This window comes from Chiloscyllium plagiosum, unplaced genomic scaffold, assembly GCF_037043375.1.
Source record: "Chiloscyllium plagiosum isolate Xiang-an unplaced genomic scaffold, Cpla_swu_hap1 HiC_scaffold_21, whole genome shotgun sequence".
Lineage (NCBI taxonomy): Eukaryota > Metazoa > Chordata > Chondrichthyes > Orectolobiformes > Hemiscylliidae > Chiloscyllium > Chiloscyllium plagiosum.
In genome coordinates this window covers 66313178-66337803 of record NW_028270159.1, presented here as the reverse complement: position 1 = coordinate 66337803, position 24626 = coordinate 66313178, and the positions used below count along the sequence as shown (strand labels likewise).

The 24626-nt window shown below is 45.7% G+C and overlaps 1 long non-coding RNA gene across 8 annotated transcripts in view; it reads left to right on the top strand.

Moving 5' to 3' along the window:
* Positions 1 to 24626, top strand: part of LOC148146289 (uncharacterized) — a 47631-nt gene that overhangs the window by 17202 nt on the left and 5803 nt on the right. For 3 of the 8 annotated variants that reach the window (XR_015760761.1, XR_015760762.1, XR_015760759.1), the window contains 4 exons: positions 4537 to 4635; positions 5884 to 5961; positions 8175 to 8283; positions 11760 to 11906. This is a non-coding gene — a long non-coding RNA (uncharacterized LOC148146289). Of the gene's footprint in view, positions 1 to 4536; positions 4636 to 5883; positions 5962 to 8174; positions 8284 to 11759; positions 11907 to 21380; positions 21488 to 24626 lie in introns of those variants that run through there. The other 5 variants (XR_015760764.1, XR_015760760.1, XR_015760765.1 and 2 more) reach the window with 4 other exon arrangements.

Genomic DNA, 24626 nt, shown 5'->3' with positions numbered 1-24626 from the left:
AACACTTATGGGAGGATCCCACCAACATGACACAATGGGGCCCAGGTGATTGACAGCAGCTGCAGACCAATAGGAGAGTTGGCGTGATCCTCCAGCCAATAGAAGTGAATGAGGGGTGTGGCCAGCAGGCCAACATGTGACTATGAGCTGTGCAGGCGCAGTGTCACTGTGAGGGGGGGACTCAGTGAGTGTGAAGGGAGTGGCATAGACTGGGAGAAAAATGGAGTTTGTGGGTACTGGGGCGGTTTATAAACACACGGTGTAGGCTGCTTGACATGAATTACAAGCTCCCGCTAAATAAAAACCAGAAAAAATTGTGGATGATGGAAATGATAAACAACAACCAGAAAGTGCTGGAAAAGCTCAGCAGGTCTGGCAGCATCTGTGAAGACAAGTCAGAGTTAACATTTCTGAACCTATGAACCTTCCTCAGAACTGATGTGACTGAGGGAAAAATGTTGGTTTATATGCAGAAGGTATAGGTAAAAGAGTAAATGATTGGGAATAGAGTGCAAAGAGAGAGATAGGAGAAATTGGACAAAGGAGTGTATATCGATCTGGCTGGGGGAGAGTGAATAGCTGTTTATGGGGACTGTTAGTGGCTAATCACAGTGTGTAATAGCAGGCTATGTAATAACAAGGCCTGGTGTGTGGGGTAGGGGGCTAGGATGCTAGGACGTGGGAGAGTTCAGGATCTAAAATTATTGAATTTGATATTGAGGCCAAAGGGCTGAAGGGTCCCCGAGTGGGTGATGAGGTTTTGTTCTTCCAGCTTCGTTAACATGTGGCACTGGAAACGCACAGCAGGTCAGGCAGCATCCAAGTAGCTGGAGAATTGCCGTTTTAGGTATATGCCCTTCATCAGGAATGTGCGGTGTGGGAAAGAGTGCTGAGAGATAAATAGGAGGGGGTGTGTAGGGCTGGGGGGGAAGGGATCTAGGAAGGCAATAGGTAGATGCAGGTGGGAGGTAATGGTGAGACGGTGGAGTGGATAATGGGGAAGGAAGATGGACAGGTGGGTCAGTTTAAGAGGCCAGTGCCGAGTTGGAGGGTTGGAGCTAGGATAAGGTGGGGTGAGGGGAGATGAGGAAACATTGATGCTGTGTGGTTGAAGGGTCCCAAGGCGGACGATGAGGTGTTATTCCTCCAAGCTTCGGGTGGCTTGATTTGGCGATGGAGGCAGCCCAGAACCTGCATGTCCTTGGCGGAGTGGGAGGGTCCGTTGAATGTGTCGGCCACAGGGCAGTGTGGTTGGTTGGTACATGTGTTCCAGAAATGTTCCCTGAAATATTCCGCAAGTTGGCATCCTGTCTCCCCACTGTAGAGGAGACCACATCGAGAGCAAAGGACTCAATAGGTGAGGTGTTTGAATGTAAGAACTATCTCTGCTGAATGTGGAAGGATCCTTTGGTGTCTTGGATGGAGGTGAGGGGAAGGTGTGGGCACAGGTTTTCCACCTCTTGCAATGGCGAGCGAAGGTGCCTGGGAGTGGAGGATGGGTTCGTGGGGAGCGTGGATCTAACAAGGAAGTCACAGAGAGAATGGTCTCTGAGGAATGCTGAAAGGACTGGGGAGGGAAATATATCTCTGATGGGGTCTAATTGTAGGTGGTGGAAATGGTGGAGGATGATGTGTTGTACCTGCATGGAATGTGAGGACTTGGGGGATTCTATCCTTGTTGCAGTTGAAGGAGTTGGGTTCAAGGGTGGAGGTGTGGGAAGTAGAGGAGATACGGTGGAGGGTATTGTTGACCACATGGGAGGGGAAATTGCTGTAATTGAAATACGGAGCCATTTGGTATGTTCTGGAGTGTTCTGCCAGTTTGTATCAAGCTTCACTGGAACATTGCAGTAAGTGTGAGACAGGGATGTTGCCCAGGGAACAGGCTCGTGTGTTGAAGTGGCAGGCAACTGGAATGTCAGGGTCCTTTTTGCGGCAGAACGTACATCAGCCACCATTTCCATCACATCCACTGAGATGCTGCCAGACACCGGTTCCTGTTCCCTCCATTAACAGCTATGCACTCTCCCAGCCAGATCGCTATCCAGTCCTTTTTCTTTCCAAATGTTCCTTTGGGCTCTGTCCCCACCTATTATTCACTCTTTAACCCCTATCTCCTTTGCCATTGCACTGGGAACTAAATTGCCCCTAGTTTTCAGAGATGTGTAGGTTAGGTGCAAGATAAATATTTGTCTTTACTATTCATCCTGCACTGACTGTGAGTTTTGTTGTGTGAATTCATTTTATGGGATATTAATTGAGACTGGGATCTCAGAAACAGGTTTTTACAGTCAGCAGAGACATCAGGACCTGAATATAATTGGCATTTAACTGTGAAAACAGAAAGGTTTGTCTGTTCTGTCTGTGAGAAAATATCTTCAATACTTTTGTCAAGCAAAAATCAGAGAGATGGACAAATTTGTGGCTGGATCACCCTTTGGGTGTGTGCTCTCTTCTGGGCCCTGCAGCTGAGGAAGGAGATATTGCCCTGAGAGGGAGCACAGATTTATCCAAATTGCACCTCATCTCTTTGCAGCAACTGTCAGATTTAGTCCCCAATCACCCACTTCGTAATGTTAACCTGTAAATTCTTTATTTTCAGTTCTCTGAAAACTACCCACTAAAATTCCTTATGGACTCAAATTCCTTATGAACTAAAATTCCAGCATCTTTTCAGGTGGAATGTTCCAGATTCTGACAACTGAAAATGACAGGGCTGCACTGAGAGTGCTGCTTGGCTCAGTGAGTGTGTTTTGGAGTTGGGTGAAAACAGTGAGGTGAGACAGGGAGAAGGTGATGCTGAAACTCAGGTTTAGTTCAGGCCATTCAGAAATTCATATGCTCCCAATGGGAATAGCCAATTTTTATGAGATACCTGCTGAATATTTTGTAACAGGTTTTAAAGTATAACATGTCAGCTTAAGTAAAGGTCGGGGATTTAGATTATAATGGACATGCTTGAAGTGAAGAAAGGTTGCTAGCTCATTTAAGTTCTCGCGATGGGAGAACTAGCTGAATCTAGAGAGACATTGTTACAGGAGACCTCAGATCCGCGGTGTTCTCCTCTTGCACAATGTGGGAAATAAGGGATGCTTCCAGTGTCCCTGGCGACAATATGTGCAGGAAGTGTGCCCATCTGCAGTTACTGGGAAACTGCTTTTCAGATCTGAAGCTGTGAGTGGACTCACTGTGGAGCATCTGCAATACTGAGGATGTTATGGACAGCACGTTCAGTGAGTTAGGAAAGGGAATGGATGACTATCAGATCAAGTAAAAGGCTCAGGAAGGAAATGCAGGAGTTCCCAGTGATCATCCCGTTATCAAACAGATACTGTATCCCGCTTCGGATTCTGCACCGAACGGAGGAAAGAGAGTAACGGGGATTCAATAGTCAGGGGTACAGACAGGCACTTCTGTGGCCACAGACATGAATCCAGGATAGTATGTTACCTCCCTGGTGCCAGGATCCGCGATAGCATGGCTAGGTTATTGGACATTGTGGAGCTGGAGGGTAAACAGCCAGTGGTGGTGGAATCCTATCACTATGCAGACCATGTATCATTTACATTCTCCACTGCTTCTCACTCATGTCTGCTTCAAAAAGAGGGAATCACTGAGAAACATGGAATAAAATGGGGTCAGAGTCTCTGGTATTAAACTGTTGAACACAATGCCCCCATCTTCTCCATATTGGTCATCAAGCACACAGGCCCACTGCGATCATCTCATACCTTTTTGATATTAGAATAGATGATAGATGATTGGTTAATGTTTTGGGAAGGCAAATGAGCAGAGAGGTTTAGTAGGAAATTCTGGAGCTCAGGGTGCAGGAATCTGAGTTAAAAATGGGCTATCCTCAAGGCTGGAATTACAGAAAGGCACTTAGCAGAGAGATTTGTGGGGATCGAGAGTACAGAGATAGGGAGGATTGTCTGATTGGAGGATGTTACAGAGATGCTTATGATAGCAGAGATAAGGAAGAGTTGTGAAGCTTCATGAGGTGACAGTGATAGGGAGAGTTGTGAACACGAAGACACCGAGAGTTAGAGTTTCAAAGTTATATATCATGGAAATGGACCCTGTGGTCTAACCAATCCATGTCGACTATAATTCCACCTAAACTAATCACACCTGCCTCTGCTTGGCCTATATCCCTCCAAATATTTCCTATTTATGTACTTATCCAAATATCTTTTAAGTATTGTAATTGTGTTCACAGCTACCACTTCCTCTGGAAGTTCAACCCATAAGTGCAAAAATAGAAAAACTCATGTCTTTTTAAAATCTTTGTCATCTCTTCTCAAACTGTATGCACCGGTGTCTTGAATCCCCCTCCCATGCAGCCATTCATCTTATCTACACACTCCATGATTTTATAAACCTCTAATAAGGTCACCCCTCAACCTCCTGCTCTCCGGTGACAGACATCCCAGCCTATCCATCCTCTCCTTCTAAAACAATCCCTCCGTTCATGGCAACATCCTGGGAAACATCTTCTGAACCTTTTCCAATTTAATGACATCCTTCCTCTAACAGGGGGACCAGAACTGAACACAGTGAAGAGGCCTCACCAACATCATGTATAACCTCATGACAGTGTCCCAACTCCTATACCTAAAGGTCTGAGCAATGAAGGTAAGCGTGCTAAACACCCACTTAACCACCCTGTCTACATGTGACACAAACTGCAAAGACCTGAACCCCTCGGTCTCTTTGTTCCACATCACTACTCAAGGCCTTACTTTTAATTAGTGTAATTAATTAATGAGGCTAAAGGAGATTTTGTTTTATAAAATATAATATCTTACATTTATTCAAATTAAATTCCATCTGCCACATTTCAGCCCATTCACCCAATTGATCAGGATCCCTCTGTATTCGTGGATAACCTTTTGTTACTGTCTACCTTAACAGTTTTTGATGTCACCCACAAACAAACCATGCCTTGTATATTCTAATTCAAACCATCTACACACATGACAAACAAAAATGGACCCAGCACCGATTCCTGGAGAACACTGCTGGTCACGGGCCTCCAGTGTGAAAAACAACCCTCCACTATTACTGTCTCCTATTGTTAAGCTAATTTTGTATCCAGTTGGCAAGCTCTTGCTGAATCCCATGGGATCGAACTTTACAACTTCGTCTCCCCTGCACAACCTTTTTAAAGGCTTTACTAAAGTCCAAATAAACAATGTCTGCCACTCTGCCCTCATCGATCTTCTTGGTGACTACCTTAAAAATCTCAATCAAGTCTGTGAGACACCCTGTTAAGTAACCATGTTGAGTGTCCCTAATCATTCCTTAACTCTCCAAATACATGCAAATCCTATCCTTCTGAATCGCCTCCAACGGCTTACCCACCACTGAGGTCTATAGTTCCTGGGCTGCTCCTTATACCCTTCTTTAACAAAGGTACAACATTAGCCACTCTCCAGTCATCAGGCAGCTCACCTGTAGTTATCGATTATACAACTGTTTCTCCATGGTGCCCACAATTTCCTCTCACCCAAACTGTTCCCATCCTATCACTTCAGTCACTTGCCCTGTCTGATCAGACAAGAAAAGGTCAGGTGTTGCTTGCTTCCTGATAGGAACATTTAAATATTGATAAAGAACATTTCTTGAACTCATTTAACACATTCTTTACCAACCAAACCTTTCACACTATCGTAATCACCTACTACTATAACCTTATTGTTGTGACTGTATATCGGAGATCTCTCTGTATATTTGTTCCTTATATTCTCCCTGATTATTGCAGCGTCTATAGTGCCATCCGACCAAGGTGATTTTTTTTTAAAGTTTGAAAACACAATTTTGTTTTTAAAAAAGCTTTCCTCTGCGATTTAAATATAAATCTCTTTTTGTTTATTCACTCAGATGTGGATGTTTACCCTGAGGGCAGTTGAGAGTTAACCACATTGCTGTGGGTCTGGAGTCACATGTTGGCCAGACCGGGTGAGGATGACAGTTTCCTTCCCTAAAGGGCATTAATGAACCAGATGGGTTTTTTCCTAACAGTCGACAATAGTTTCATGGTCATCATGAGCCTTTTCATTCGAGAATTTACTGATATCTGATGCCACCATCAGCCATGATGCTACCATCTAACCCTAATCCTCGGAAGATTGCTCATATTACTCGTCTAGCAAGAATATCATCTGGCCTTTGCCTTCCTTTTTAGCAATGTATTTTTTAAAAAAAGCTCCATCATTCTCCGTGTACAATTTGAGGTAAAATTACACACATGCAATTTCTGAAGCTGGAGGGGGATTACAGAGACAGGGGGGGATGTGGGTCTAGTGGGGGATTGTTGTCCAAACATCACTGTGGTGTACATGGACTGCAGCATTTCAGGGAGGCCGTTCACCACCATTTCTCCAAGACACATAAAGGTGGCCAATAAATTCTGGTCTGGGCAGCAAAGGCAACCTCCAGTGAATAAAACTGAGCAGTGACCTCTCCCAGCTGACTTCTTGTGAAGGTATAAACCGCTCGGAAATGCAGCTTGGAGAAAAGAGAAAGAAACAGTGACATTTCACAGCTGTCCTCAGAGAGACCTCGCTCTGTGAGCTGCTCACAGCCGGGATCAGCTCAGTGGGTTTCAGTCTCTTGAAACATCAATTTTAGACGGTTTTATTATATTAATAGTGAGAAAGGTGAGGGTTTCTTTTTCATGTCTTTCGGTCTGTTGTTAAAATGTTTAAAATATAAAGCGTAAGCATTAAGTTATTCTCAGGCAGTATTTTTCGAGCAGTAAGACTGTGCCTTTGTCTTGGTCTGTAGATTGTTAAGGCGGAGAGATGGCCTGTTGTAGAGTGGTGTGCTGTTCCTGTCGGATGTTGGAGTCTAGAGAGAGTTTCAATGATCCTGATGATTGTGTCTGCAGGAAGTGTCTTTGCAAATCCTATCAGATCACATGGATTGGTGAAGGAGTGATTAAAGGCAGTGAGGAATTGACAGGGGTCAGGGGTGTGAGAGGTGGCAGTCTCAGGATTGCAGGATACTGCAGATACAGTCAGGTAGGTGGGTTACCTCCAGGAAAGCTAGGAGGGGTAGGCAAGTACTGCAGGAATATCCAGTGGTTATCCCCAGCTCAAACAAGTGTACTGTTTTGGAAAATGTAGGGGGTAATAGACTTTCAGGGGAATATAGCACTGACAGCCAAGTTACTGCGACTGAGACTGGCTCTAACATAATGTAAGGTATACCCAGTTCCACGCAAACGATGGTGATAGGGGACACTCTAGTCAAGGGCACAGTCTGCCATTTCTGCAGCTGACAGTGAGACATCAGAATGGGGTGGTGCCTCCCTGATGCTAGGGTCAAGGATGCCTCGGAGAGGGTGCAGAATATTCTCAAAGGGGAGAATAGCCAGTGGGAGGACATTGTACATTGGTACCAATGGCATAGGAAGGGGAAAGCATGGGGTCCTGATGAGCAGGGAGATTTGCTAGTTCCACTCGGGAGGCATTGAACCAGTGAGGGAGTTGGGGTAAACCTAAAGAGATAGTGAGAAAGAGGTATGTCCGAGGCTGGTACTGTTCAGATTCGACTGTCAAGGCAGGCAAGAGCAAGCCACAGAATAAAGTGGGACGGACCAGTTACACTGCATTTATTTCAGTGCAAGAGACCTGACAGGTCAGGGAGGTAGGCTCAGGGTATGGTTTTGAACATGGCACTGGGATATTATAGCAATTACAGAGGCTTCACTCAGGGATGGATAGGACTAGCAGCTTAATGTTCCAGGGTGTAGATGCGATAGAAAGGGGGCAACAGAGCAGGGGGAGTGGCGTCTTTGATTAGGGATAACATTACAGCTGGGCTTCGGGAGGATATTCCTGGGAATCCAGGCAAGTTATTTGGGTGGTACTGAGAAATAAGAAAGGGATGACCATCTTAATGGGATTGTATTATAGACTCTCTCCCAATAGTCAGCGGGGAATTGAGACACAATTTTACCAGGAGACCTCAGTTATCTGTAAGAATATTATGGTTGCAATGATAAGGGGTTTTAACTTTACCAACATAGACTTGGATTGCTGTAGTGTTAAGGGTTTGGATGGAAAGGTATTTGTTCAGTGTGTACGAGAACGTTTCAGATTCAGTTTGTAGGATGTACCTACTAGAGAAGGAACAAAACCTGACCTGTTTTCTTTATTCATTCACAGGATGAGGCTGTCACTGGCTCGGCCAGCATTTATTGCTTTGTTTAACCAGAGGGCAGTTAAGAATCAACCACGTTGCTATAGGTCTGGAGTCACATGCAGACCAGACCAGGTAAGGATGGCATTTTCCTTCCCTAAAGGTCATGAGTGAACCAGATGGGATTTCCCAACAATTGACAATGGATTCATTGTCGTCACAAAATTAATTTTTCCAGATATTTATTGAATTCACGTTCCAAAATCTGCCTTGATGGGATTCAAACCCAGGTCCCCAGAACATTATCTGGGTCTCTGGATTAATTGTCTAGCGATAATTTCACTCCGTCATCGCTGCCTCTTAGGAAATGAGGCAGGGTGAGTGACCGAGGTATCAGTGGGGCAGCACATCATCACCAAAGATCCCACAGTATTGTGGCTCAGTGGTTAGCACTGCTTCCTCAGCACCAGGGACCTGGGTTTGATTCCAGCCTCGGGCGACTCTGTGTTGGAGTTGGCACGTTCTCCCCAGTGTCTATGAGGGTTTCCTTCGGGTGTTCCAGTTTGCTCCCACAGTCCAAAGATGTGTAGGTTAGTTGGATGAACCATGTTAAATTTCCCATAGTGTCCAGATGCAGTAGATGCGGTTTTGGGATGTGCAGAGAAATCTCTGCCTGATGTGAAAAGATCCTTTTCGTGTCTTGGACAGAGGTCAGAAGGAGGTGTGGCCGCATGTTTTACATCTCCCGTGGCGGCAAGGGAGGGTCAAGGATGTGGAGCGTGGGTTGGTGGGAGGGGGTGGGCCTAACAAGGGTGTTGCCGAGGGAATGGTCTCCGTGGAACGCAGATAGGGGTGGAGAGGGAAATATGTCTGTGGTGATGGGATCCGACTTCAGATAGCAGAAATAACAGAGGTTAATGCACTGTATCTGGAGATTAGTGGAGTGGAAGATGAAGACTGCAAGGTTATAATCTTATTGTGGTTGAAGTGGTGGGATAAAGGTGGAGGTGCAGGAAGTGGAGGGTATGCATTGGAGGGCATTGTTGATCAAGTGAGAGGGAAATTGTGGTCCTTGAAGTAGGAGGCCTTTCTGGGATGTCCTGGGGTGGAATTGCTCCTCCTGGGAGCAGATATTGCAGAGGCAGAGGAATTGGGAGTACAGGATCACGCTTTTATACTTGAAGGAAATCAGGAGAGCAAAAAGAAGACATGAAATAGCTTCAGGCACTGGTTTAAGTAGAATCCAAAGAGATTAAACAAATATATCACAGACAAAAGATTAACTGGACCAGAGAATAGGACCCCTTAAAGATCAACAAGGCTGTCTATGGAACCACAGGGAGTGGGAAAGATATGCAACTATTTCTTGCCATCTTTTACTGGAGAAGGATATGGAAGCTCGGGAGTTTGGAGAAATAAACAGAGATAACTTGAAAAGTGTCCATGTTACAGAGGAGGTGGTACTGGATGTCTTAAATCACATCAAGGTTGATAAAGCCCTGGAACCTGATCAGGTGTATCCCAAAACTTTCTGGAAATCTAGAAGTGATTGTTGGGCCTCTCCTGAGGTATTTGTATCGTTGATAGCGACAGGTGAGGTGCCATTATTTTAAAAAGGTGGTAAGGAGAGGCCATGGAACAAGAGAACAGTGAGCCTGAAGTCAGTGGCAGGCAAGTTGTTGGAAGGATTTCTGAGGGACAGGATATCCATCTATTTGGAAACATAAGGAATGATTAGGGAGTGTCGATGTGGCTTTGTACGTGCACAATCATGTCTCACTAACTGGACTGAATGTTTTGAAGTGACAAAGAAAATTGATTAAGCCAGGCGGTGAACGTTGTTTATATGGACATTCAACAAGGTTCCACAAAGCAGACTGGTTAGCAGGGTTAGATAACATGGCATGCAGGGAGAGCAAGCCATTTGGATACAAAACTGGCATGAAGGTAGGATACAGAGGGTGGTGATGGAGGGTTGCTTTGCGGACTGGAGGCCTGTGAGCAGCAGTGTGTTGCAAGGATCGATATTGGGTCCTTAAATAATTGACTTGGATGTGAATGTGTAAGGTATGGTCAGTAGGTTTACAGAAGACACCAAAATTGGAGGTATAGTGGACAGTGAAGAAGGTTAGTTCAGAATTCAACAGGATCTTGATCAGATGGGCCAATGACGCAAGGAATGGCAGATGGAGTTCAATTTAGACAAATGTGAGCTGTTGGATTTCGGAAAGGCAAATCAGGGCAGGACCTGTACACTTAATGGTAAAGTCCTGGGGAGTGTTGCTGAACAAAGAGACGTTGGAGTGCAGGTTCATAGTTCCTTGGAAGTCGAGTCACAGGTAGGCGGGTAGTGAATGCAGCGTTTGGTACACTCCCCGTTATTGGTCAATGCATTGAATGCAGCTGTTGTGACGTCATATTGTGGTTGTACAGGACATTGATTAATGCTCTTCTGGGATTCTGTTTTCAGTTCCAATCTCCCTGTTCTCGGAATGATGTTGTGAAACTTCAAAGGTTTCAGAAAAGGTTGGCAAGGACTTTGCCAGGGTTGGACGGGTTGAGCTAATGGGAAATGCTGAATAGGCTGGGACTATTTTCCCTGGAGAGTTAGAGACTGAGAGGTGACCTTATAAATGTTTATAAAATCATGATGGACCTGGATAAGGTGAGCAGTCAGGGACTTTTTCCTGGGTTCTGTGGGTTCAGAACTAGAGGACACAGGCTTAAGATGAGAGGGAAAAGATTTAAAAGGGATCATTTTTCTCAATGAACAGAGTTATCAGAATCTGGAACATTCCACCTGAAAAAGGTGCTAGGATTTGAGTCCATAAGGAGTTTACAGGTTAACATTATGAATTGGGTGATTGGGACTAAATCTGACAGTTCCTACAAAGAAATGAAGTGCAATTTGGATCATTCTGTTCTCCCTCTCAGGCCAAAAAAGACCCTGAGCTCCCGGTTGCCTGCCACTTTAACACACGAGCGTGTTCCCTGGCCAACATCTGTCTCATGCTTAGGTGCAGTGATCCAGTGAAGCTTGATGCAAGCTGGCAGAACACTCCAGAACATACCAAATGGACCATATTTCAAGGACTGCAATTTCCGCTCTCATGTGGTCAACCCCAATGCCCTCCAGTGTATCTCCTCCACTTCCGACACCACTGCCCTTGAACCCCACCCCTCCAACCCTTAACTCACACACATTGTTATCACATTGCCTGCCATTACACACTACCCACGATTAACCACTAATTGTCTCCGTTGACAGCTATCCCCCACCTACATCACTCAACGATTGGAGCTGCCAAGGACACAAACCCCTGGAATATCCTCCCTAACCCCCTCTGTCCTCCTTTAAGATTGTTGGGCCTCTCCTGAGATATTTGTATCATTGATAGCGACAGGTGAGGTGCCATTATTTTTAAAAAGGTGGTAAGGAAAGGCCATGGAATAAGAGAACAGTGAGCCTGAAGTCAGTGGCAGGCAAGGTTGTTGGAAGGGATTCTGAGGGACAGGATATACGTGTATTTGGAAATGATTAGGGAGAGTTAAAGTGGCTTTGTTTGTGCAAAATCGTGTCTCACTAACTTGAGTATTTTTTTTCCTTGAAGATGTGACAAAGATGATTGATGAAGGCAGCCTGTGAACGTTGTCTCCATGGGCATTGAACAAGGTTCCACAAAGCAGACTGGTTAGCAAGGTTAGATAACATGGAATGCTGGGAGAACGAGCCATTTGGATACAAAACTGGCTTGAAGGTAGGAGACAGAGTGGTGATGTAGGGTTGTTTTGTGGACTGGAGGCCTGTGAGCAGCAGTGTGCTGCAGCAATGGATATTGGGGCCTTCAATAAATGACTTGGATGTGAATATATGAGATATGGTCAGAAGGCACCAAAATTGGAGGTGTAGTGGGCAGTGTAGAAAGTTAGTTCAGAATACAACAGGATCTTGATCAGATGGGCCATTGGAACGAAAAATGGCAGACTGAGTTCAATTTAGATATATGTGAGCTGTTGTATTTTGGAAAGGCAAATCAGGACAGGACTTATGCACTTAATGGTAAAGTCCTGGGGAGTGTTGCTGAACAAAGAGACCTTGGAGTTCAGGTTCATTGTTCCTTGAAAGTAGAGTCGCAGGTAGGCAGACTAGTGAAGGTGGTGTATGGTATGCTTATATTTATTAGTCAATGCATTGAATACGGAAGCTGGGACGTCATATTGTGGCTTCACAGGACATTGATTAAGCCATTTCAGGAATTCTGCTTTCAGTTCGAATATCCCTGTTCTGGGAAGGATGTTATGAAATTTGAAAGGAGTCAGACAAGATTTGCAAAAACATTGCCAGGGTTGAAGGATTTGGGCTACAGGGAGAGACTGGGGCTATTTTCCCTGAAGAGTCAAAGACAGAGGTGACTTTATGGAGATTCATAAATCATGAGGGGCATGGATACGGTGAACAGCCGGGGTCTTCCCCCCCCCCCCCCCCCCCCCAGGTGAGGTGGGTCCAAAACAAGAGCACATGGGCTTAAGTTGAGAGGGCAAAGATTTAAAAGGGATCTAAGGGGCAACGTTTTCAAGCTGAGTGTGGTGTGTGTGTGGAATGAGCTGCCAGATGAAGTAGTGGAGACTGATACAATTACAACATTTGAAAGGCTTCCATGAATGGGATGGGTTTTGAGGGATAGGGCCCAATAGCTGGCAAATGGGACTCCAGTAGTTTAGGATTCCGAGTCGGCATGAACGAATTGGACCGAAGGTCTGTTTCTGTGCTGTCCATCTCTATGACACTAATAAATTAAGATGCGTTCCTCTTTTGTGGAGAGCTAGCAGAAGCACAGATAATTGTCCTTGGAGCTGAGACGGTTAAGCAGTGATTTGGACCAGGTGCAGATTTGTTTCCAAACAATTAATTTGCAGAGAGAGAGGAATTGTTAGCACGATCACAATTTTTCGTAACTACTTTCAGGTAACTGGCAAATAATGCAGAGTGAAAATGGGAACATTATTTCACTCAGTAAGTTCTGCGCACCTGGAATAGGCTGAACGGCAGCTGGACACAGATTCAGCAGGTGTTCTCAAATAGATTTATAATTTTACCTTTTAAGGAAAGACTTAGTGGGCTTTGGGCAAGTGAGAGGGGAGTTGGGACAGATTTGCAGCATCTCCAGAGGGAGAGAGTACAGTCCCAATGGGCTGAATAGCCCCAGCCCCTGTGCTCTGTGATACTGCCCCATTCACTGTGAATGATGAACCTCATCACAGGGCAGAGAGAGAGAGGATCCCACCACTTACCTCACAATGGGGCCCGGCTGATTGATCTCAAACAAGTACACTGTTTCAGAAAGCATCGGAGGTCACCCTCTCAAGGGCATATCGCACTGACAAGCAAGGTACTGGTACAGAGACTGGCTCCAGTGTAATGTGAGGTATATGAGGTTCCAGGTGATCGATGGTGATAGGAGATTCTCTGGTATAGGGCACAGACTGCCGTTTCTGCAGCTGACAGTGAGACATCAGAATGGGTGGTACCTCCCTGGTGCCAGGGACAAGGATGTCTCGGAGAGGGAGCAGAGTATTCTCAAAAGGGAGTATGATCAGTGGGAGCTCATTATACATTAGTACCAATGACATCGGAAGAGGAAAGGATGAGGGTCTGACAAGAGAATATAGCAAATTATCCTGGAGGATAAAAAGTAGGTCTTCGTGGGTAGTAATATCTGGATTACTCTTTGTGCCGCATGCTCGTGAGAGTAGGAACAGCAGGATAGAGCAGATGAATGTGTGGCTAAGGATCTGGTGCAGGGAGAAGGATTGCCATGTTTGGATCATTGGAATCTCTGCTGGGGTAGAATTGACGTGCATAAGTAGGATGGATTGTACCTGAATTGGAAGGTGTCTAATATCCAGGCAGGGAGATTTGCTAGTGCTACTCAGGAGGCATTAAACCAGTGAGGGAGTGGGGGGTAAACCTAAAGAGATAGTGAGAGAAGAGGTATGTCTGAGGCTGGTACAGTTGAGAAGTTAGACAGTCAAGGCAGGCAAGGGCAAGGCACAGAACGAGGTGGGACAGAGCAGTTTCACTGCATTTATTTCAGTGCAAGAGGCCCGTCAGGGAAGGCAGATGAGCTGAGGGTATGGTTTTGAACATGGGACTGGGACATCATGGATATTACAGAAACGTGGCTCAGTGATGGATAGGATTGGCAGCTTAATGTTCTAGGGTGCAATGGGAAGGATAGAAAGGGGGACGAGAGGAGGCAGAATGGCGTTTTGGATTAGGGATACCTTTATGGTTGTGCTCAGGGAGGATATTGGGAGTATTTCCAGTGAAGTTACTTGGATAGAATTGGGAAATAAGAAAGGGATGATCACCTTGTTGTGGTTGTCTGCTTGGGTTTCGTCTGGTTGCTCTGGTTTCCTCCCACAGTCCAAAGATGTGTAGGATGGGTGGGTTATCCAGGCTGAATTGCCCATAGTGTTCAGGGATGTGCTGGCCAGGTGGATTGCTCATTGGAATTGCAACATTATAGGGGTAGGGTAGAAGGCTCTGATGTTCAGTGTGGATGTGATGGGCTGAATGGCCCGCTTCCACGCTGTCTGGATTCTCTGATAATTCTACTAGCTTTAAAATAGTTACAAAAAATAATAGACCAGATCTAATAGGTAGCCTTCTAAATTGGACAATTTTGATGGCACAAGGTAAGAACTTGCAAAATTTGTTTGCGGGAGGTTATTTCCAGGGAAAGGGATGGCTGGACAAAGAGTAACCAGGCAGAGAATAGCAACCCTCAAAAATCAGTAAGGCTGTCTATGGAACCGCAGGCGGTGGGAGAGATTCTGTAAGTATTTCACATCAGTTTTTACTGAAAAATGATATGGAAGCTAGAGAGTTTGGAGAAATAAATAGTGATAATTTGGCAATTGTTCATATTACAGTGGAGGAGCTACTGGATGTCTTAAAAAGCAGAAAGGTGGATAAATCCCAGGAATCTGAGCAGGTGTATCCCAGAACTTTGTGGGAAGCCAGGGAAGTGATTGCTGGGCCCCTCGCTGAGATATTTGTATCATCAATTGCCACAGACAAGGTGCTGAAAGATGGGTGCCATTATTTGAGAAAGTTAAAAATCACACACCAGGTTATAGTCAAACAGGTTTATTTGGAAGTGTGCTTCCAATCAAACCGTTTGGACTATAACCTGGTGTTGTGTGATTTCTAACTTTGTACACCCCAGTCCAACACTGGCATCTCCAAATCATTATTTGAGAAAGGTAGTAAGGAAAAGCCAGGGAACTATAGACCGGTGAGCCTGAAGTCAGTGGCAGGCAAGTTGTTGGAAGGGATTCTCAGGGACAGGATTTAGATGTCATTGGAAAGGCAAGAAAAGATTAGGGATAGTCAGCATGGCTTTGTGCATGGAAGTCATTAACTTGGACTTGAGAAAGACACAAGGTTCCACAGAACAGGCTGGTTAGCAAGTTCAACACCATAGAATACAGGCGGAACTAGCTATTTGGATACAAAATTGTTTGGAAGATCAAAGAGTCATAGATGTACAACACAGAAGCAGAGACCCTTCGGTCCAACCAGTACATGCTGACCAGATATCCCAACGCAATGTAGTCCCACCTGCCTGCACCCGGCCCTTATCCTTCCTATTCATATACCCAATAAGATGCCTTATAAATGTTGCATTCGTCCAACCTCCACCACTTCCTCTGGCAACTCATTCCATACACGTACCACCCTCTGTGAAAACGTTGCCCCACAAGTCTCTTTAAAGTCTTTCCCCTCTCACCCTAAACCTATGCCCTCTAGTGCTGGGATCCACCACCCCAGGGAAGAGACTTTGTCTATTTATCCTATCCATGCCCCTCATGATTTTATATACCTCTATAAGCTCACCTCTCAGCTTCCGATGCTCCAGGGAAAATAGCCCCAGTCTATTCAAAATCTATTCAACCCCCAGCTGAGATCAAATCCTCCAATCCTGGTAACTTTCTTGTAAATCTTTTCTGAACCCTTTCAAGTTTCACAACATCCTTCCGATAGGAAGGAGACCAGATTTGTACGCAATATTCCAATAGTGGCCTCACCAATGCCCTGTACAGCCACAACATGACCTCCCAACTCCTGTACTTAATGTTCTAACCATATGCCGCCTTCACTATCCTATCTACCTGTGGCTACACTTTCAAGGAGCTATGAACCCGCACTCCAAGGTCTCTTTGTTCAGTAACACTCCTCAGGACCTTACCATTAAGTGTATAAGTCCTGCTAAGTTTTGATTTCCCCAAATGCCACTCCTCAGCCCATTCACTCATCTGATCAAGATCCCGTTGTACTCTGAGGTAATTGTTTTCACTGTCCACTACACCTCCAACTTTGGTGTCATCTCACTAACTATGCCTGCTATGTTCACATCCACGTCATTCATATAAATGATGAAAAGTAGTGGATCCAGCACTGACCCTTGTGGCACTCCACTGGTCACAGGCCTCTAGTCTGAAAAACAACCCTCCACCACCACCCTCTGTCTTCTGCCTTTGAGCCAGTTCTGGATCCCAATTGGCTAGTTCTCCCTGTATGCCATGAGCTCTAACCTTGCTGAGCAGTCAGTGTCTTGGTGGAGGGTGCTTTTTGGACTGGAAACCTGTGGTGAGCAAAATGCTGTCAGGCTGGGTGCTGGGTCCATTGCTTTTTGTCATTTATATCAATGATTTCCATGTGAATATAGGAGCTATGGTTAGTAGGTTTACAGTAGACACCAAAATTTGAGGTGCAGTGGACGGTAAAGTTACCTCAGAGTACAATGAGACTCCGATCAAATGGGCTGAGGAGTGGCAGATGAAGTTTAATTTTGATAAATGTGAGGTTCTGCATTTTGGAAAAGCAAATCAGGGCCGGGCTTCTACATCTAATGGGAAGGTCCTGGGCAGTGTTGCTGAACGAAGAGATCTTGGAATGCAGGTTCATAGTTCCTTGAAAGTGGAATCATAGATAGGCAGGGTAGTGAAGAAGGTGTTTAGTATTCTTGCCTTTATCGGTCAGTGCATTGAGTACAGGAGTTGTGACGTCATTTTGCGGCTGTACAGGACATTGATTCAGTCACTTCTGGAATTCTGCTTTCAGTCCTGGTCTCCCCACTATCGAAATGAAATTGTGAAACTTGAAAGGATTCAGAAAAGATGTGCAAAGATGTTTCCAGGGTTGAGGGATTGAGCTATAGGGAGAGGCTGAATAGGCTGAAGCTGTTTTCACTGGAGAATCGGATGCTGAGGGGTGACCATAGAGGTTGATAAAATCGTGAGGGGCATGGATAAGGTAAACAGCTAGGGTCTTATTCCTGTTTAGGTGAGTCCAAAACTAGAAAGCACAGGCGTGAGGGAAAAGATTGAAAAGGGATATTAGGGGCAAAGTTTCAAGCTGAACATGATACGTGTATGGAATAAGCTGCCAGAGAAAGTGTGGACGCTGGTATAGTTACAACATTTAAAACGCATCTCATTGGACATGTGATTGGGAAAGGTTTAGAAGGCTATGGGCCAAGTGCTGGCATATGGGACGAGATTAATTTAGGATATCTGGTCGGCATGGACAATTTGGACAAAAGGGTTTGTTTCTGTGTTGTACATCTCCACGACACTAATAAATTAAAATTAAGATAGGTTTCTCTTTTATGGAGAGTTAGCAGAAGGTCAGACAATTCTCCTTGGAGCTGAGAAGGTTAAGCAGTGATTTCGACCAGTAGTTGATTTGTTTCCAGGATATTTCATTTATAGAGAGACAGAGTGAGAAATTTTTAACGTCACAATTTTTAGTAACTACTTTCAGGTAACTGGCAAATTATGCAGGTTAAAAATGTGAAGATTATTTTACTCACTAAGTTCTGAGCATCTGGAACAGTTTGAAAGACAGCTGAATGCAGATTCAGTAGCTATTGTCAAAACAAATTTGAAATTTAACTTTTTAAGGAAGGATTTGGAAGGCTATGTCCAAATGAGAGTTGAGTTGGAACTGACTGGTACCATCTCCAGAGGGAGAGAGTACAGCCCCAATGGGCTGAATATCTCCCAGCCCCTGTGCTCTGTGATACTGCCTCATTCACTGTGAATGATGAAGCTCATCACAGGACAGAACTGAAGAGATGTACAGCATGAAAATACACCCTTTGGTTAAACTGGTCCATGCTGACCAGATATCCCAACCTAATCTAAGTTCCATTTGCCAACACTTGGCTCATATCACTCTGCACCCTTCCTATTCATATACCCATCCAGATGCCAAATGGTATAATTGTACCAACATCCTCCACTTCCCGACAGAAGATTCCATACACGCACCAACCTCGGTGGGAAAAAAAATTGCCCCTCTGATCCATTTTAAATTCTTTCCCTCTCATGTTAAACCTATGCCCTCTCATTCTGGACTCACCACCCCAGGGAAACGACCTTGTCTATTTATCCTACCCATGCCCCTCATGATTTTATAAACCTCTATGAGGTCACCCCTCAGCCTCTGATGCACCTGGGAGGATCCCACCACTCAGGTCACAATGGGGCCTGGCTGATTGACACAGCTTCAGACCAATCGGAGAGTTGGCATGATCCTCCAGCCAATGGGAGTGAATGAGGGGTGGGTCCAGCAGGCCAACACATGACCATCAGCTTTGCAGGCGCAGTGTCACTGTGAGGGAGGACTCAGTGAGTGTGAAGGGAGTGGGAGAGAGATGGAGTTAGTGTGGACTGGGAGGGTTGATAAACACTGTTTCAGTCTGCTAGAACTGAATTAGATTCTCCGGGTAAATTGAAAGAACTGTGGATGCTGTAAATCACACACAACAACTGAAAGTACTGGAAAAGCTCAGCAGATCTGGCAGCATCTGTGAAGTGAAATCGGTTCGCATTTTGGATTCGGTGACATCCTCAGGAACTGATGCTACTGAGAAAAAAATGTTGGTTTTTATGCAGAAGGTAGGGGTTAAGGAGTAAATGATAGGGGGGGATAGAGTCCAAAGAGAGAGATAGGAGCAGTTGGACAAAGGAATGGATAACCATCTGAGGGGGAGGGTGAATAGCTGTTTACGGGGACTGTTAGTGGCTAACCGTAGGTAGTGTGTAATGCCAGGCTATGTAATAAAAAAGCCTGGTGTGTGGGGTAAGGGGCAAAGACACTAGGACGTGGGAGAGTTCAGGACCTAAAATTATTGAATTTGATGTTGAAGCCAGAGGATTGTAGGGTCCCCGACTGGGAGATGAGGCATTGTTCTTCCAGCTTGTGTTAAAGTGTGGCGCTGGAAAAGCACAGCAGGTCAGGCAGCATCCAAGGAGCAGGAGAATTGACATATTGGGCATGTAAGCACTTCATCAGAAATGTGGGAGTTGGGGGAAGAGGGCTGTGAGATAAATAGGGAGGGGTGTTTGGGGTTTGGGGGAAGGGAACTACGAAGAGACTAGGTAGATGTAGATGGAGTAGTGGTGAGAGGGTGGAATGGATAATTGGGAAGGATGATGGACAGGTGGGACAGTTCAGGAGGCCAGTGCCGAGTTGGAGGGTTGAATCTGTGATAAGGTGGGGGAGAGGAGATGAGGAAACCTTGATGCCGTGTGGTTGAAAGGTTCCAAGGTCGAGGATGAGGTGTTCTTCCTCCAGGTGTCGGGTGGCTTGGATTTGGGGGTGGAGGACACCCAGGACTTGCATGTCCTTGGCAGCGTGGCGGCGGAGGGGATGTAGCTGAAGTGGTCGGCCACAAGGTGGTGGGGTTGGTTGGTGCATGTGCCCCAGAAATATTCCCTGAAATATTCCACAAGTTGGCGTCCTGACTCCCCAGTATAGAGGAGACCACATTGAGAGCAAAGGACACAATAGTTGAGGTGTTTGGGTAGGCAGGGAAATTTCTGCTGGATGTGGGAGGATCCTTTGGTGCCTTGGATGGAGGTGTGGGCACAGGTTTTACACTACATGCAGTGGCAAGCGAAGGTGCTGGGAGTGGAGGATGGGTTGGTGGGGAGCGTGGACCTAACGAGAAAGTCACAGAGGGAATGGTCTCTGTGGAATGCTGAAAGGGGAGGGGAGGGAAACATATCTCTGGTGGGGTCTGATTGTAGGTGGTGGAAATGGCAGAGGATGATGTGTTGTATCTGGGTGGAAGGTGAGGAGTGGGGGGATCCCATCCTTGTTGGGGTTGGAAGGGTGGGGTTCAAGGGCAGTGGTGTGGGAAGGGGAGGAGATACACTGGAGGGCATTGTTGACCACATGGGAGGGGAAATTGCAGTCCTTGAAATAGGAGACCATTTGGTATGTTCTGGAGTGTTCTGCCAGCTTGTACCAAGCTTCACTGGAACACCGCAGTAAGCATGAGACAGAGATGTTGGACAGGGAACAGTCTTGTGTGTTAAAGTGACAGGCAACTTGAAGCTCCGGGACCTTTTTGCAGCCACAATGTAACTCATCAGTCACCATTTCCACCACCGCCACTCAGATGCTACCAGGTTCCTGTCTCCTCCACTAACAGCTTTCCACCCTCCCACCAGATCGTTATTCACTCCTTTGTCTTTCCAAATGTTCCTGTCTCTCTTTGCACTCTGTCCCCACCTATTATTTACTCTTTAACCCCTATCTCCTGTAGTCCAAAGATGTGCAGGTTCAGTGAATTGGCCCAGCTAAATTTCCCGTAGTGTTCAGGGATGTGCATTAATCCGGGGAAATGGAGAGTAATAGGGAGGGGAATGGGTCTGAGTGAGATGAACTTTGGAAGGTGGGTGTGTAATTGTTGGGCCGAAGAGCCCGTTTCCACGCTATAGGGATTCTACTTTTCCCAGCTGTTTTCGGTTCTGATGAAGGGTCACAGAACACGTGATGACCCTTGGTGTTTGCAGGAGGCGGAAAGGGGAGAGTGGCAGCAGAAACCGGATGAGATGTATCAGTGTAGACTGGGAGGGTTTAGTTACACTCTGTGCAGGTCGTTAATCTGAATTAGAAAATCTTGGTCCCATGTTTGCAGCAAAGGGGAAAACAGCTGTGGGCCTCAGGCAGTGAGAGGTCCTGGGTTATGGCTGCCATCTATATTTGGGGCAAGGTACAGCAAGGCGCATGCACATGTCCTCTTTTGGGGGGGGGGCGGGGTGATTTCAAGAGGAGTGTTTACACATCAAGCACATACCAAGAGAAGTGTTCGCCTTCACTATTCACCTTGCACTGATTGTGAGCTTTGTTTTGCGAATTCATTTTCTAGGATATTAATTGAGAATAATTGAGACTGGGATCTCAAACAGGTTTCTACAGTCAGCGGAGTCATCAGGATCTGAATATCATTGGCATTTAACTGTGGAACGAGAAAGGTTTGTTCAGTCTGGGAAAATATCACCAATAGTTTTGTCAAGCAAAAAGCAGAAAGATGTTCAAGTTCATGGTCAGATCACCCTTTGGGTATGTGTTCAATTCTTGGCCCTGCAGCTGTGGAAGGAGGTAGTGTCCTGAGAGAGAGCACAGATTTATCCAAATGCCAGATTTAGTCCCAGTCACCCACTTCATGATGTTAACCTGTAAACTCCCTACTTCCAATTCCCTGCAAGCTTCTCATTGAATTTCCTTGTGGACTCAAATTCCAGCACCATTTCAGGTGGAACATTCCAGATTCTGACAACTGTCTGTTCATCCAGAAACTGCTGAAGTCCATGTTGACTCTGGGGTTACAAAGATTGGATGGGGCGGTGTTTGTGCAGTGTGTCCAGGAAGCTTTTCTAACGCAGTATGTAGATTGTCCAACCAGAGGGGAGGCCATATTGGATTTGGTACTCGGTAATGAACCGGGACAAGTGGTGGGCTTGTTAGTGGGTGAACATTTTGGTGATGGTGACCACAATTCTGTGACTTTCACCTTGGTTATGGAGAGAGATAGGTGCGCACAACAAGGTAGATTTTATAATTGGGGGAAGGGAAATTACGATGCTGTAAGGCAGGATTTGAGGAGCATACGTTGGGAGCATAGGCTGTCAGGGAAGGATGTGGTGGAAATGTGGAACTTTTTCAAAGAGCAGATACGACGTGTCCATGATATGTATGTACCTATCAGGCAGGAAAGAAATGGTCGTGTGAGGGAGCCTTGGTTGACGAGAGAGGTTGAATGTCTGGTAAAGAGGAAGAAGGAGGCTTACATAAGGTTGAGGAAACAGGATTCAGACAGAGCAGTGGAGGGATACAGGATAGCCAGAAGGGACCTGAAGAAAGGGATTAGGAGAGCTAAGAGAGGGCATGAAAAATCGTTGGCGGATAGGATCAAGGATAACCCCAAGGCATTTTATGCGTATGTGAGAAACCTGAGAATGACGAGAACGAGGGTAGGTCCGATCAAGGACAGTAGTGGGAGACTGTGTATTGAGTCGGAAGAGATAGGAGAGGTCTTGAACAAGTACTTCTCTTCAGTATTTACGAACGAGAGGGACCGTATTGTAGAAGAGGAGAGTGTGAAATGGACTGGTAAGCTAGAAGAGATACCTGTTAGGAAGGAAGATGTGTTGGACATTTTGAACAACTTGAGGATAGACAAGTCCCCCGGGCCTGACGGGATATATCCTAGGATTATGTGGGAAGCAAGAGATGAAATTGCAGTACCGTTGGCAATGATCTTCTCGTCTTCACTGGCAACGGGGGTGGTACCAGGGGACTGGAGAGTAGCGAATGTTGTGCCCCTGTTCAAAAAAGGGAATAGGGATAACCCCGGGAATTACAGGCCTGTTAGTCTTACTTCTGTGGTAGGCAAAGTAATGGAAAGGGTACTGAGGGATAGGATTTATGAGTATCTGGAAAGACACTGCTTGATTAGGGACAGCCAGCACGGATTTGTGAAGGGTAGGTCTTGCCTTACAAGTCTTATTGAATTCTTCGAGGAGGTGACCAAGCATGTGGATGAGGGAAGAGCAGTGGATGTAGTGTACATGGATTTTAGTAAGGCATTTGATAAGGTTCCCCATGGTAGGCTTATGCGGAAAGTCAGGAGGCATGGGATAGAGGGAAATTTGGCCAATTGGATAGAAAACTGGCTAACCGGTCGAAGGCAGAGAGTGGTGGTAGATGGTAAATATTCAGCCTGGAGCCCAGTTACAAGTGGAGTTCCGCAGGGATCAGTTCTGGGTCCTCTGCTGTTTGTAATTTTTATTAATGACTTAGATGAGGGAGTCGAAGGGTGGGTCAGTAAATTTGCAGATGATACGAAGATAGGTGGAGTTGTGGACAGTGAGGAGGGCAGTTGTCAGCTGCAGAGGGACTTAGATATAATGCAGAGCTGGGCTGAGGAGTGGCAGATGGAGTTCAACCCTGCCAAGTGTGAGGTTGTCCATTTTGGAAGAACAAATAAGAATGCGGAATACAGGGTTAATGGTAGGGTTCTTAGTCAGGTGGAGGAACAGAGGGATCTTGGGGTCTATGTACATAGATCTTTGAAGGTTGCCACTCAGGTGGATAGAGTTTGTAAGAAGGCCTATGGAGTATTATCGTTCATTAGCAGAGGGATTGAATTCAAGAGTCGTGAAGTGATGTTGCAGCTGTACAGGACTTTGGTTAGGCCACAGTTGGAGTACTGTGTGCAGTTCTGGTCGCCTCACTTTAGGAAAGATGTGGAAGCTTTGGAGAGGGTGCAGAGAAGATTTACCAGGATGTTGCCTGGAATGGAGAGGAAGTCGTACGAGGATAGGTTGAGAGTTCTCGGCCTTTTCTCTTTGGAACGGCGAAGGATGAGGGGTGACTTGATAGAGGTTTATAAGATGATCAGAGGAATAGATAGAGTAGACAGTCAGAAACTTTTTCCCCGGGTACAACAGAGTGTTACAAGGGGACATAAATTTAAGGTGAAGGGTGGAAGGTATAGGGGAGATGTCAGGGGTGGGTTCTTTACCCAGAGAGTGGTGGGGGCATGGAATGCGCTGCCCGTGGGTGTGGTAGAGTCGGAATCATTGGCGACCTTTAAGCGGCATTTGGATAGGTACATGGATGGGTACTTAATCTAGGTTAGAAGTTCGGCACAACATCGTGGGCCGAAGGGCCTGTTCTGTGCTGTATTGTTCTATGTTCTATGTTCTAAAGGGCTGAACTGAGGGATGAGATGCTGTCCCTGAGCTCCCATTGAGATGCATTAGAACAGTACAGGAGGCTGAGGGCAGTGTAGGTATGAGCAGACATTGAAAATGACAGGGCTGTACTGAGAGTGCTGCTTGGCTCAATGAGAGTGTTTTGGAGTTGGGTGTAAACAGAGTGAGGTGAGACTGGGAGAAGGTGAAGCTGAAACTCAAGTTTCGTTCAGGCCATTCAGTAATTCACGTGGTCCCAATGGGAACAGCCAATTTCTCAGTGATACCTGCGGAGTATTTAAGTTTTTAAAGTATGACATATCTGCTGAAGTAAAGATTTCTGTTAATCTTTGAAGTTTTTCTAATCTCCTGGTTTCTCCTTGGTCTTTACCAATTTGTATGCCTTCAATTTCAAT